Here is a 12,789-nt window from a genome sequence, read left to right on the forward strand (position 1 = left end):
GTAACCTTTAACCAACCACTCTTTTCTTTTTGATTTGAGTCTAACCAATGTTAATCTAACCCCATGCATCTCGATCAGAGGTATTTTTTCCCCCTAGGGAACATTTGGCAATGTTTGGGGATGTTTTTGGTTGTCACAGCCTGGTGGAGGGAGCGGGGTTTTCGACTGGCATCTAGTGTGTAGAGGCTAGGAATGCTGCTAAACGTATTGTAATGCACTGGGCAGTCCCCTACCCCCCAAATAATTATCAGGTCCAAAGTGTCCATAGTACTAAGCATGAGAAACACTGATCTAGCCATTCTCTTTTCCTGTAAATTCTCTATTGAATCTTTGAATTGGTCTGCTGTAGGTTTTTTCCCTTGCAGCAAGATTTATTAAAATTTTTGTTGTTGTTGTTGTTGTTTTGCGGTACGCGGGCCTCTCACTGTTGCAGCCTCTCCCGTTGCGGAGCACAGGCTCCGGACGCGCAGGCTCAGCGGCCATGGCTCACGGGCCCAGCCGCTCCGCGGCATGTGGGATCCTCCCGGACCGGGGCACGAGCCCACGTCCCCTGCATCGGCAGGCGGACTCTCAACCACTGCGCCACCAGGGAAGCCCTAAAATTTTTATATATTCTCATCACTAGTGTATTTAACAATTTTTGTTTTTTTTAAATGAGGTATAAACTTCAGTTACTTCCTAAAATATCCCACTACCCTGGGTATCAGGCAGCTAAGAACTACTCTGAGGCTCCTAATTCCCAGGTCAGGCAGGAAATGTCCATCTTCCGCTTTAAACAAGGACTCGTGTTGTCAGAGCAGGTGATAACCTGGTACTGCCCTGGCTCACCATGCTGATGTTGACTAGTGAGACTAAAGCCCAACAAACAGTATGATGTCCACTACTATCTCCTAATTCTTTAGTTCCTAATTCAGCTTGGCTCACAACCCATCAACTTGTCTCCCGGTGGCCCAAGTGCTCAAACTTATTTTTTGTTCTCATGCAACTCTCTTTGTTGCATCTCTTCGTTGCCTGCCTTTCGTATCACCGAGGGGATGCTGCTCTGTGGACACTGCTTTTCTTTCTGACCACATGTTGCACTTGTAGAAACTAGTCTTCTTACCCTCTCCAACCACCGGGAAGGCCAAATAGAAAGATCAGCTGGTGAGATGGGGAGTGGGAAATACAAAGTGCATTTCCATCCTGCCTGTGGGAGAATGCAGAGGGCACAAAAGATAGCTTGTGAAAATGACGATCACAGCCTCCTCTCTGAGTTTTGCCAGATACCTAGGAGAGGAGTGAACGTACCTGATCTTTATTTATTTAGTTTTATAAATTTATTTATTTATTTTTGGCTGTGTTGGGTCTTCGTTTCTGTGCGAGGGCTTTTCTCCAGTTGCGGCGATCGGGGGCTACGCTTCAGCGCAGTGCGCGCGCCTCTCGCTGTCGCGGCCTCTCCCGTTACGGAGCACAGGCTCCAGACGCGCAGGCTCAGTAGTTGTGGCTCGCGGGCCCAGTTGCTCCGCGGCATGTGGGATCCTCCCAGACCAGGTCTTGAACCCGTGTCCCCTGCATTAGCAGGCGGATTCTCAACCACTGCTCCACCAGGGAAGGAAGCCCCTCCAATTTATTTTTGAAGGACTGTCTTGAGAAACAGGAGCCAATGCAAGAGGGTCTTGGGTCTTTGGCATGTGTTCTGGAAACAAACAGGCCAGACAAAACTTCACGTCCTTGGATTGAATTTTTTTTTTGGAACATGACAAAATGATTCTAAATTTATCTTTTGGAAGGTCTGAGGTCTTCTGCCAGAGTTCAGTGGGTGTTCTATAGGAGCAGTTCCATGTGTAGATGTATTTCTGATGTATCTGTGGGGAGGAAGGTGATCTCTGTGTCTTACTCTTCTGCCATCTTCTTCCAGATCCCTTCTGATCTTTATTTTTGAGAGGCACATGGAGGTATTGGTAGTAACACATGGGTTCACGAGATAAGGAAGACAAGGAGGAAAAACGATTCTACAGAATTGCTTGAAAAGAGATTTAGTAGGCTCTTTTTCTTTTATATTTTCATGAGAAAGAAGAAGTTTTTTAAAAGACACAGCTCACCTAGAAGAGACCCTGTGTTTAAAGTAAACCAGCATAGTAGTCTTTCTAAAAGAATGATGAGAAAACAAAAGCCAAATATTCATGCATTCAAGGCTATAGAAAGTTGAGGTGGAAGCTGGGAAAGAATATTTTAATAAGAAAATGCTTTTCTTCAAAGTGAAAGGAAAAGGTGAGCGCATTTGAAAAAGTATGAGATTCGGAACATATACAACTTATTAGACATCTTCTTCCACAGTATTCTCAACTGAAAAATTAGGTCGATTTCTAGGTATTTGAGATTAGTGCCTTGTACTGTTGGCTCACATCTTGCAGTTTTACTTTTTTAGAAAGGCAGACTGCTGATTTTCTTCCCAGCACTCTCAAACAGCCAAAACTGCATGTAATCATCTAAAAATTCTCCTGTGTCCTGGCCAGCGGGCTCCTCTTCAATTTGCCTCTGATGCCTGTGTGCACTTTTCAACTCACTTCCCCTCACATGTCATATTTCTTTCTAGAAATAAAAACCTTGGTAATTCTTTCTGACACAATTTAAGCTACATTCTTAAATCTTACTCAGTTATCTGTCAGGATTTTTTTTTTAATTATTAGACTTGGCCCAAACCTCCAAGTCAATTCTGAAGGTGTTGTTATATGTGATGACAGTGACATGGCTTTGAAGGAATGCATGTTCCTATCGTGCTCCTTAAGGTGGAATGTGTTTTTGTAAAAGAGAAATTAGGATATTTGACTCCATGCATACCAAAAATGGCATTCCCTTGATGAAAATGAAAGAAGAGCTATTATCTCCCCTAAAATGTGATAGAGTACCTGGCACTGGGAATACACTGGTGAACGAGAGAGCACAGTCTCTGTTCTCAGGGACTTGAGTCTGATGGGCAATTCCAGGCTATTGTAAGATGTGTGGAATGGGGTCTGACAGGGGAAAGAGAGGGGGTGATGGGACTACCGAGCAAGGGCTTTAATGTAACTTATGGGGGAACTAGGACTCTTCCTTGGGAGAAGAGACATTTAAGTTGAAAACCAAATTGACCTCTCTCAATTTCTCCATTAGTAAAATGAGAGAAGTGATGTAGTCAAGGGCCCACTATTCAAAACAGGACTTGGGCTAAGCCCAGAAGGTTTATCTGTGTGTGTGTGTGTGTGTGTGTGTGTGTGTGTGTGTCTGTGCATGTAAATTTTAATATGGACATGTCTTATCTGAGAACTAAAAATTAATAAAGCTACAATATGCCCAAACACCTGTGGAGAAGTGAGTAAATGGTTTACCTTTCTTGAACCCTTCACTCCACTCTGGGATCTTTGGCCCAGGCAGCCAGGCTAAGTGGACCTGGGTTCCTTCAGTCCTCCTTTTGAAGTGAGGGTGATAGTGATGCAAATGGCTTTCTAAAAGTGTCTAAAGTTAACAACTGGAAAATTCCATTGAGTTTTTTCCTTGGGGAAGAGAGGCAGAGAACCTGTGGTGTCTGGCAGACACCACACCTGTGGTGTCTGCCACAATTGTGGCAGAGAACCTGCGGGAGATGCACGTATGCTTATTAAGAAGCACTTTCTGAAATAACTTTTGGTAGATCTGTGCCTGGTTTTGAGTTGTGATTCTCAACCCTGGCTGTACCTGACTAGTATTTAGAACTGTGGATGCTCCAGGTCCACACAAGACTCGTCCACTCACAGTTTCTAGGCTTGGGCCCTGGTATTGGCATTTTTAAAAGCTTCCCTGTTGATTTTAACAGGCAGACCGGATTGATGTGCATTGTACCGGGGGGGTGGGTAGTATGCCAGGCAAAAATGGACTTTTAGTTCACTCAGTTTCTCAACCTGTCTGGAGGCATTTGGGAATGTATTGGGGGTGTTAGTAGTTACTAGTGTCTACTGGACAGACAAGCAGATGGCCAGAATCTGCAGACAGTAGGCAGGATCAAGAGATTATGAAAACTCTGGGGATTTGGAAGCTTGGACATGCTGCTGTGTAACTCCCTATCTATGTCTTCCTGTGTACTGAGATGTCACCTTTAAGTACATTAAACTTAAAACTTCATCCATCAGCATCTTGCAATTGCTTACTGCCAGCCTGGTGATAATCCTGCAATTAATACTTTACTCTTACAGAGAAAGAAAATATTTGAACCATTAAAACTGTGGCAGAATGAGATTATCTTCCCTGTAACTACTTCTTTACTTCCACTCCTCACGCCTGGAGGAGATGGGAGCTTTGCTAAGAGTAAGGAGTCCATCTGTGAGGACAATCATATATTCATGCTTTATTCTGAGAGGGACCTAATAGCAGCAAAAAGAAGACTTGTTTGTTTTTGTAAATATTCCACTCTGAGGAGTGTGACTATTCCTCATGATGGATTATACCTACATGCCCTCTGGACAATGTGGGCATGAGTAACAATATAGATTTTTTTGAAAGTGGCAGTGTTTTATTGACCAGATGTTTGCAATAAAACTTCCCATCTTAATACTTAATTCCTAAAAATAATTTGTAATCTTAAAAAAATAACTTTGGTAATACATAGTCATTGAAGAAAATCAGAAAATATGAACAATTAAATAGAAAAAACACCTATCATAACCTAGAAAAAAAAGACTAACATGCTTCCATGTAGATGGACCTCTAGAAGCATCCCTGTAAATGTACATTGACCTACATTCACACATTCATTGGCAGATTCTCTGTACCAGGCTTAGAACTATTTGCAGTCAGATATCAATGCATCACTTCCTATGCTCTCTATATAAAGAATGGTATGACCATGGCAAATAGCACTTCCTGTTTTCTACCATTATCTCATCATCCAGGTTTCATTGAGGTTTGGCCAATGGGTGGCCTTGGTGAGAGACTGGAGGGCAGGACGAAGGGAGAAGCCAGGGTATTTCCATCTCCCTCTCTCTGCCTTGAGGAGCATCTCCTCCAGCTTCTGTGAGACAGGATGATGGAGGTCTTAGTTTCCATCAGTCGACCTTAGCTTTTGGGCTATACTGTCACTACATTTCCCTTAGTCCCACTAGTCTAGGGTCTGGGTAGTAGCTTCCTGCTCTTGCTAATCTGTCATCTCATCTCCTGATTTCTCAACTCTTTCATCTCCTGTGTATCCACTTCTCTGATTTCAATTCCCTCTATTTTAAATGTTGGTGGCTGAATGCTGATGATACAGTTTGATAGTGAAATAAAAATAATTTTACTCTCATCTAGGAGATACCAAAATTGGATGCTGCATTTCATCACAAGTGGTCCTAAGTAATTAAGTTGATTAAAGACCATGAACTTTGACCCTTACTGGAACTAATTGAAGATGCTTATCAATGAGCTGTGGGGCTTATTGTTATCAACTGTTTACAGACAGATGGAGTTGTTCCATTATTTCCCAGAGGATAATTTTCAATGCCTAATAAGTATAAGTACCACTAACACCTACTTTCACCCCTAAGCAAACTACTCAGTGATTTCCTCACTGGCTTAGGTTTCCCTGTGTGCCAAGATAATGAACATAAGTTCGCTTCTTTTTTTTTTTTTTTTTTTCCTTTTACAACACTGGTGGTCTTTGTTTTATTTTTTGATTCTAAAATACTATTTTACAACATGCTTTTTCCTCTATATAGTATTTCATGAAAATGTTACCATGTCAAATGTATTTATAACATGTCAACGACATAATTTCCTCAATCATTGTTAAATATTTAGTTTGTCTTCAAGATTTTTGCTTGCTGTGATTAACACCCTAATAGTTAACTATCTGAAACTATTTTCGGTCATTTTCTTTAAGTTGTAAACTTTTTGAGCAACTCTCTACTAAAGGTTTCAGTTGAGAGGCAAGCTGCAGAGAAAGAGCTAACAGAAAAGCTAAATAAAAAATAAACAGTAGTGGGTTATCTTCAGTGACCTTTTCCTTATTCATTTTCCCCCTCCTCCATTTTGTTCAGGTGTCCAGCCCTGCCAAGTTCAGTCCACATGTTTTATGGGAAGCTCATACCACCCAAGTTCCAGGGTGGGCCTATGGTTAAGCCTATTCACCTTGCCTGGGATAGGTTCAAAAATTGTCATATGACCCAATCTGTGCCAATAAACATGAAGCAGAGACTTGCTATGGATTATGGGAAAAGTGCCTCCTCCCTCTTCTGGGAGTTTTCTTGTCTTCCTCTGGATGCTGTTGTATGGCTCAGAAGTGCTACAGTCATTTCAAATCCAGCCTAAGTAGGAAGCCACACACACCAGAGGGCAGAACAGCAGGGACCCAGAGCCATAGATGATACCAATCCTGAAACCTGCCCAATGCCCTACATGTATGTCTTATATAAGCCAAGAAACTTATATTTGATGACAGGTTGAATTAAGTTTTCTGTTACCTCTAGCTCAAAGCATCCTAGTTTGTACAGCAAATTAGTAAAATAAATACTAGAGGTAAGTGTTCTAAGTCCTAATATTTAAAAGGAAGAAAGGAAAAAAAGGAAAAGAATATGAGAAAAATATCTGTGATTATATGTCAGCCAATTTAAAGACCTCATTTTTATATCTGACCAAAAAATGGAGACACATTTATTATTTCAGAATAAATACCCATATTTTTTTAAAAGCGTGATTCCAACATAAATGTCTGTTGATATTTTTATTTATGTCAGCAAATAAGATGAAAGTGAAATAGCTATGATGTACGTTAGAAGTTCATTGGCTTATCAAAGAGATGAAAGACTTTTTGCTGAATTGGATGATAGTTTTAGAATACTGGAAGAATATTTTCTCTTTTTCTGTGTGTGCCCTGTACAATTTAATGACTACCTTATGTTATGGCATTCTTTTAAATTTGACGTACGTTAACATTTTATCTATCACTTTGTTAAGTGTAGACCATGGGTTGACAAGCTACAGCTTATGGGCCCAGTCTGGTTGCTCCTGTTTTTGTAAATAGTTATATTGAAACATAGCTGTGTTATTCACTTACATTTTGCTGTGGCCGCTTTCTCTCTATCACAGTAGCATTAGTAGTTGTGACAGAGACTGTACAGCCTGCAAAGCCTAAAATACCGCCTGACCTTTTATAGAAAGTGTTTGCCGAATCTGTCTGGATGATCAACAAAACAGTAAATCAAGCCCTGATTTGTAGCATTTTCTTGTTTCTATGGTGTAAATACTAACATCATGGCTGATTTCAAGCTACCAATGTGATGTTACTGGATTAGAAGTTGGAATACTATTTTATAGTATTTTCACCATGCAGATATCCTAGACCGAACCTCAAGAATATAGGTAATAGTAAAATGTAGTAGAATCATTAAGAAGTGATGAGTTTTGATTATATATACCCATTATTTGTAATATAATTTATTTAACTGTAAGTTTACTTAATTTTTAATTTTGTTCGAAGGCCTCAGAAACCCTAGCAGGACTTGATAGGAGATATTTTTCTCCTGAGGGCAGTTAGTAAAAACTGGAGTAGGGACTGCTACTTTAAATGCAAAGACAGAGGGCTTCCCTGGTGGCGCAGTGGTTGGGAGCCCGCCTGCCGATGCAGGGGACACGGGTTCGTGCCCCGGTCCGGGAGGATCCTGCATGCCACGGAGCGGCTGGGCCCGTGAGCCATGGCCGCTGGGCCTGCGCGTCCGGAGCCTGTGCTCCGCAAAGGGAGAGGCCACAACAGTGGGAGGCCCGCGTACCGCAAAAAAAAAAAAAAAAAAAAAAAAAAAAAATGCAAAGACAGAAACACAAGACTTCAAGGAACATGAAAAATCAAGAACACAATACATCACTAAAAGATGACAATAATCTTTCAGGAACTGATTCCAAAGACATGGAGATCTGTGATTTACCTGATAAAGAATTCAAAATAGCTATCTTAAGGAAGCTCAGTGAGCTACTAGAAAACACAGACAGACAATTCAACAAAATCAGGAAAAAAAATACATGAATAAAATGATAAGTTTAACAAAGAGAAAATCATTAAAAAAGAAACCTGAAATTCTGGAGCTAAAGTATAGAATGAAGAAAATGAAAAATGCAGTAGAGGGCATCAACATCAGAACAGTCAAGCAAGATGAAGAATCTATGAATTAGAAGACAGGACCTTTGTAATTATCTAATCAGAAGAGAACAAAGGAAAAAGAAAAAAAAAGTGAAGAAGGAGGCATGTGATCTATGGGATATCATCAAAACAAAACGAACAAAAAAAAACAGCCTGTGAATTTGTGGAGCAAAAGAAACAATCTGGAGTTCCAGAAGGAGAAGAGAGGGTAAAGAGGGAAGAAAGCTTATTTAAAGAAATAACGGCTGAGAACTTCGCAAATCTGGGGAGAGATTTGGATATCCAAGTTCATGAAGCTCATAGGTCCCCCTCAAAACTCAAAGAGGTCTTCTCCAGGACACATTAAAGCGAAACTATCAAAAATCAAAGAGAGAATTTTAAAAGCAACAAGAGAAAAGAAGCTTTAACTTAAAAGGGGGCCCTCATAGGGAATCAGTGGATTTCTTAGCAGAAACCTTATAGGCCAGGAGAAAGTGGAGTAATCTATTCAGACTGCTGAAAGAAAAAAAAAAAAAAACTGCCAAAAAAGAATATCTGGCAAATTTTTTCTTTCAGAAATGAAGAAGAGAGAGACTTTTCAAACAAACGCTAGGGGAGTTTCCTTACCACTTGAGCTGCCATATAAAAAATGCTGAAATGAGTTCTTCCAGATGAAATGAAAGGATGCTTGAGACTTGCCCTTAATTATCCCAGTATGTCTCTCCTGCATGCAGTCACAAGGGACGCTTGTTAAAATGCAGATTCCTGGGCCTGAGCCAGGCTCACTGAATCCAAAATTGTAGGCATAGGGCCTGTGAACTTTTAGCAAGTACATTGGATCAGATATTAAGGAATCAGCGGGACATTCCATGTGACATTGAACAAAGTCTTTAGGCCTTGTTTGTAAAATGAGGGGCTTGAGTTCTATGATTTTATGTAACACGTTAAGGTTGGTTGTTTTCTCACAGTACAGGAGACTTCAGTGTGAAGGAGGCAATAGCAATAATTATGCCTTTAACTCTGTTGTTTGTTTTAAAATACATGCATGCACCTCTTTGCACCGTAAGCATTGTAAAACATGCTCTTCTCTTGCCATGTGTTTTTGGCAATGACAAGCATTCATGGCAGGATGACTGTTTATACAAAGCCTCTTTGGCATCAAATGGAGCATCATTAAATCCAGACATGTTCTGGATGAGAGCATACACACTGCACCTGCTGCGTTAGCTGATGGAATAGTGGGGAGGCCTCACTGGGCAAGTTAAAGATGGAGTGAACTACTTGATGGGTGCTGTAGCAGTGGTTCTCAAGGTAGTCACAGTGGACCAGGCAGGTGGCCTGCTTCAACTGAGCGCACCAGGTGTAGACTCTTACCACAGGCTTCTGCTGCCAACGATGTGCCCAATTGACGACATGGGACATAATCTACACCAAGACTCTCACCCAGCTTGTGTTTACTGACACATTTTCATTCTTTTTTTTCTTTCTTACAGGAATTTCACAAATTGCTTGGTGGCCAAAAGTTTGGTAATTTCTGTAAACATTTCAAGATCAGAGAGAGTAGAAAGGTACCCACAAATTAAAGTTGTAACTCAGAAGCAAGAATTAGAGTACACAAGGACACAACATTATGTTCCTGTTGTGATCTTTCCTAATAGATGAAATTACTTCTTTAATGTCTTTTGTAATAGGATGTGGGTCATCTTGCCAAGCCATCCTTCATGAGGTATTTAATTTTCATGTTTCACTTCTTACTTGTGTAAGACTGTACAACCTTTCCTTCTACTTCTGGTTTCTTGGGTGTTTTAGCACAGACACCTTAATTTATAAATAGCAAAACCGCTTTGCCTGCCTGCAAGTGGAAAATCAGTTGCCACAGGGAAGACAGATGGTGGGGGCAGGCAGGAAAGGACTTGGACTCCTAGGTTGCTCTTATATTACTGCCAGCTTGCACTCAAACTTTTCCAGGCAGAGTCTGTGGAAAAGACTTGATGTGTGTCCTGGCCAATGAAGATTTCACAATATAATCTCTTCATATCAAGGCTGAATTTCTGCAGATCAAAGCAAAGTCTGGGAACCAATGGGAAATAGGCCATCACCTTTCACTTATATGAATACTTCTCATTGCCCTCTTCACTAGAGGAAGTAAGATGGAGTGAATTCTGAGATCCTTCCAGCTAGAAAGAACTTTCTACAGTAGTGTTAAAATTAGGAACAATGTCTAAATAATAATCTCTAAAACAAACTAGGTACATTAGTTTGCTAGTGTTGCCATAGCAAAATACCACAGACTGGATGGCTTAAACAACAGGAATTCTCTCATAGGTCTGGAGGCTGGAAAGTGTAAGATCAAGGTGTCAGGTTTGGTTTCTCTAAGGCCTCTCTCCTTGGCTTGCAGATATATGGCTGCCTATTCACTATGTCCTCACATGGTCTTTCCTCTATGCACACAAAACCATGGTGTCTCTCTTTTTGGGTGTCCAATTTCTTCTTATAAGGACAACAGTCAAATTGAATTACAGCCTACTCTGCCTCATTTTAACTTAATCACCACTTCAAAGGTCCAATCTCCAAATATAGTCACCTTTTGAGGTATTGGGATTTAGGGCTTCAACATATGAATTTTGTTTTGTTTTTTCTTTTTTTAAAAAACATCTTTATTGGAGTATAATTGCTTTACAATGGTGTGTTAGTTTCTGCTTTATAACAAAGTGAATCAGCTATACATACACATATATCCCCATATCTCCTCCCTCTTGCATCTCCCTCCCACCCTCCCTATCCCACCCCTCTAGGTGGTCACAAAGCACCGAGCTGATCTCCCTGTGCCATGCGGCTGCTTCCCACTAGCTATCTATTTTACATTTGGTAGTGTATACATGTCCATGCAACATATGACTTTTGGGACACAATTCAGCCCATAACACTAAGTAACCCAGATTATTAGCATTCCATGAAGAGATGGAGCACAGGAATGATTTTACTTTTCTATCTAATAATATCTGAATTGTCTTTTGGTTTTGCTAATAAGCAAATGCTACAGGCTTAAAAAATGAATAGCTAGTTGTTTAACTCTATCTATCTATCTATCTATCTATCTATCTATCTATCTATCTATCTATCTATCTATCATCTGCCTTACTCTGGCTCCGTGGGTTGCACCTGTTGACAAACTTCAACCTTATTGCCTTTATTCAGTGACTTCCCTTTTTCCAATTTCTTAAACAGAAAAATTTCAAGTAATTCCTTTGCATCCAATAATTGTTCTTTTATCCCACCTCAGATGTCCTTTCCCATGGTCACACCTCTGACCTCATCCAAAGCATGAATGCACACTTCTGAAATCTTGATTCTTTGCATCCACTAGCCTACTTTAGGCATCCCACTCAGCAATTGTTTGACCTCATTGAGACGTTTAGCCCACTGGTCTTACCACAGTCTAATTACCAATCATCCCTCCCACTCCACTGTGTCTTCTCTTCCTTTCTTATCCAACTTAGAGTCTAAGATGCATCGCTAGAATTACCTTTTCTCCCTTTCTCCCTTCAGGGTTACAATCTTGGTAAAACCAAGCTTTCTACTTCCTCTATTCTTTTTCCACCTAGCAGCTGTAGAAAAGGAAAACTTTCTTGACTGTTCTCATTTCAGAGTCATGGTATGTGGTAGAGAGAATAATGCTCCCCACCAAAGATGTACATATTCTAAACCTTAGAAACTGAATATGGGACTTTGCATATGTGATTAGGAATTTTGAAATGAGCACAGCCATAGAAAGCAAACTTATGGTTACCAAAAGGGAAGTGGGAGAGGGATAAATTAGGTATTTGGGATTAACAGATACACACTACTATGTCTAAAACAGATAGCAAGGTCCTACCATATAGTACAGGGAACTGTATTCAATATCTTGTAGTAACCTACATAAAAAAATCTGAAAAGGAATACATATATACATGTGTGTATTCCTTTTCAGATTCTTATAATAACCTATATGAAAAAAGAATCTGAAAAGGAACATATATATATATGAATCAATTTTCTGTACCTTAGAAAGTAACACAACATTGTAAATCAGCTATAATTTTTAAAAAAGAATCTTGAAATGAGGATTATTCTGGATTACCTTGTGGGCCCAATGGAATAACAAAGGTCCTTATAAAATGGAGGTTCAGAGAGGGTGATGTGAGGACAGAAGCAGAGTCAGAGTAGTAGTTGTGGGAATGGAAACAGCAGTCAGAGAGAGAGGGAGGGACACACACAGAGACGGAGAGATTTTCAAGATGCTCCACTGCTTCCTTTGAGGATGTGGGAAGAAATAAGAATTTAAAAAATTTTTAAAATGCAGGTGGCTTTTAGAAGCTGGAAAATGCAAGGAAACAGGTTTTACCCTAGAGTCTCCAGAGGGATGGCTGACACCTTGATTTTAGCACAGTGAAACTCATTTCATGTTCTGAGCTCCAGCACTAAGATAATAAATCTTGCTGTCTTAAGTAACCAAGTCATCTGTAATTCATTACAGCACCAATAAGAAACCAATACATAGAACAAATATCAAATGCCCACTGAATACCACCTGACAATTGTATTGTACCTCCTAGTTTACTTGCTTTTCTACTTTCCAAAATGAGTATTTCAAGGCTACTTTCTTCTCAAATCTCCTCTCACAGCTCTTCCCACCCTAGCAGCTAACATTGCCTCACATTTCATTAAGA

This window comes from Kogia breviceps, chromosome 2 (genome assembly GCF_026419965.1).
Source record: "Kogia breviceps isolate mKogBre1 chromosome 2, mKogBre1 haplotype 1, whole genome shotgun sequence".
Lineage (NCBI taxonomy): Eukaryota > Metazoa > Chordata > Mammalia > Artiodactyla > Physeteridae > Kogia > Kogia breviceps.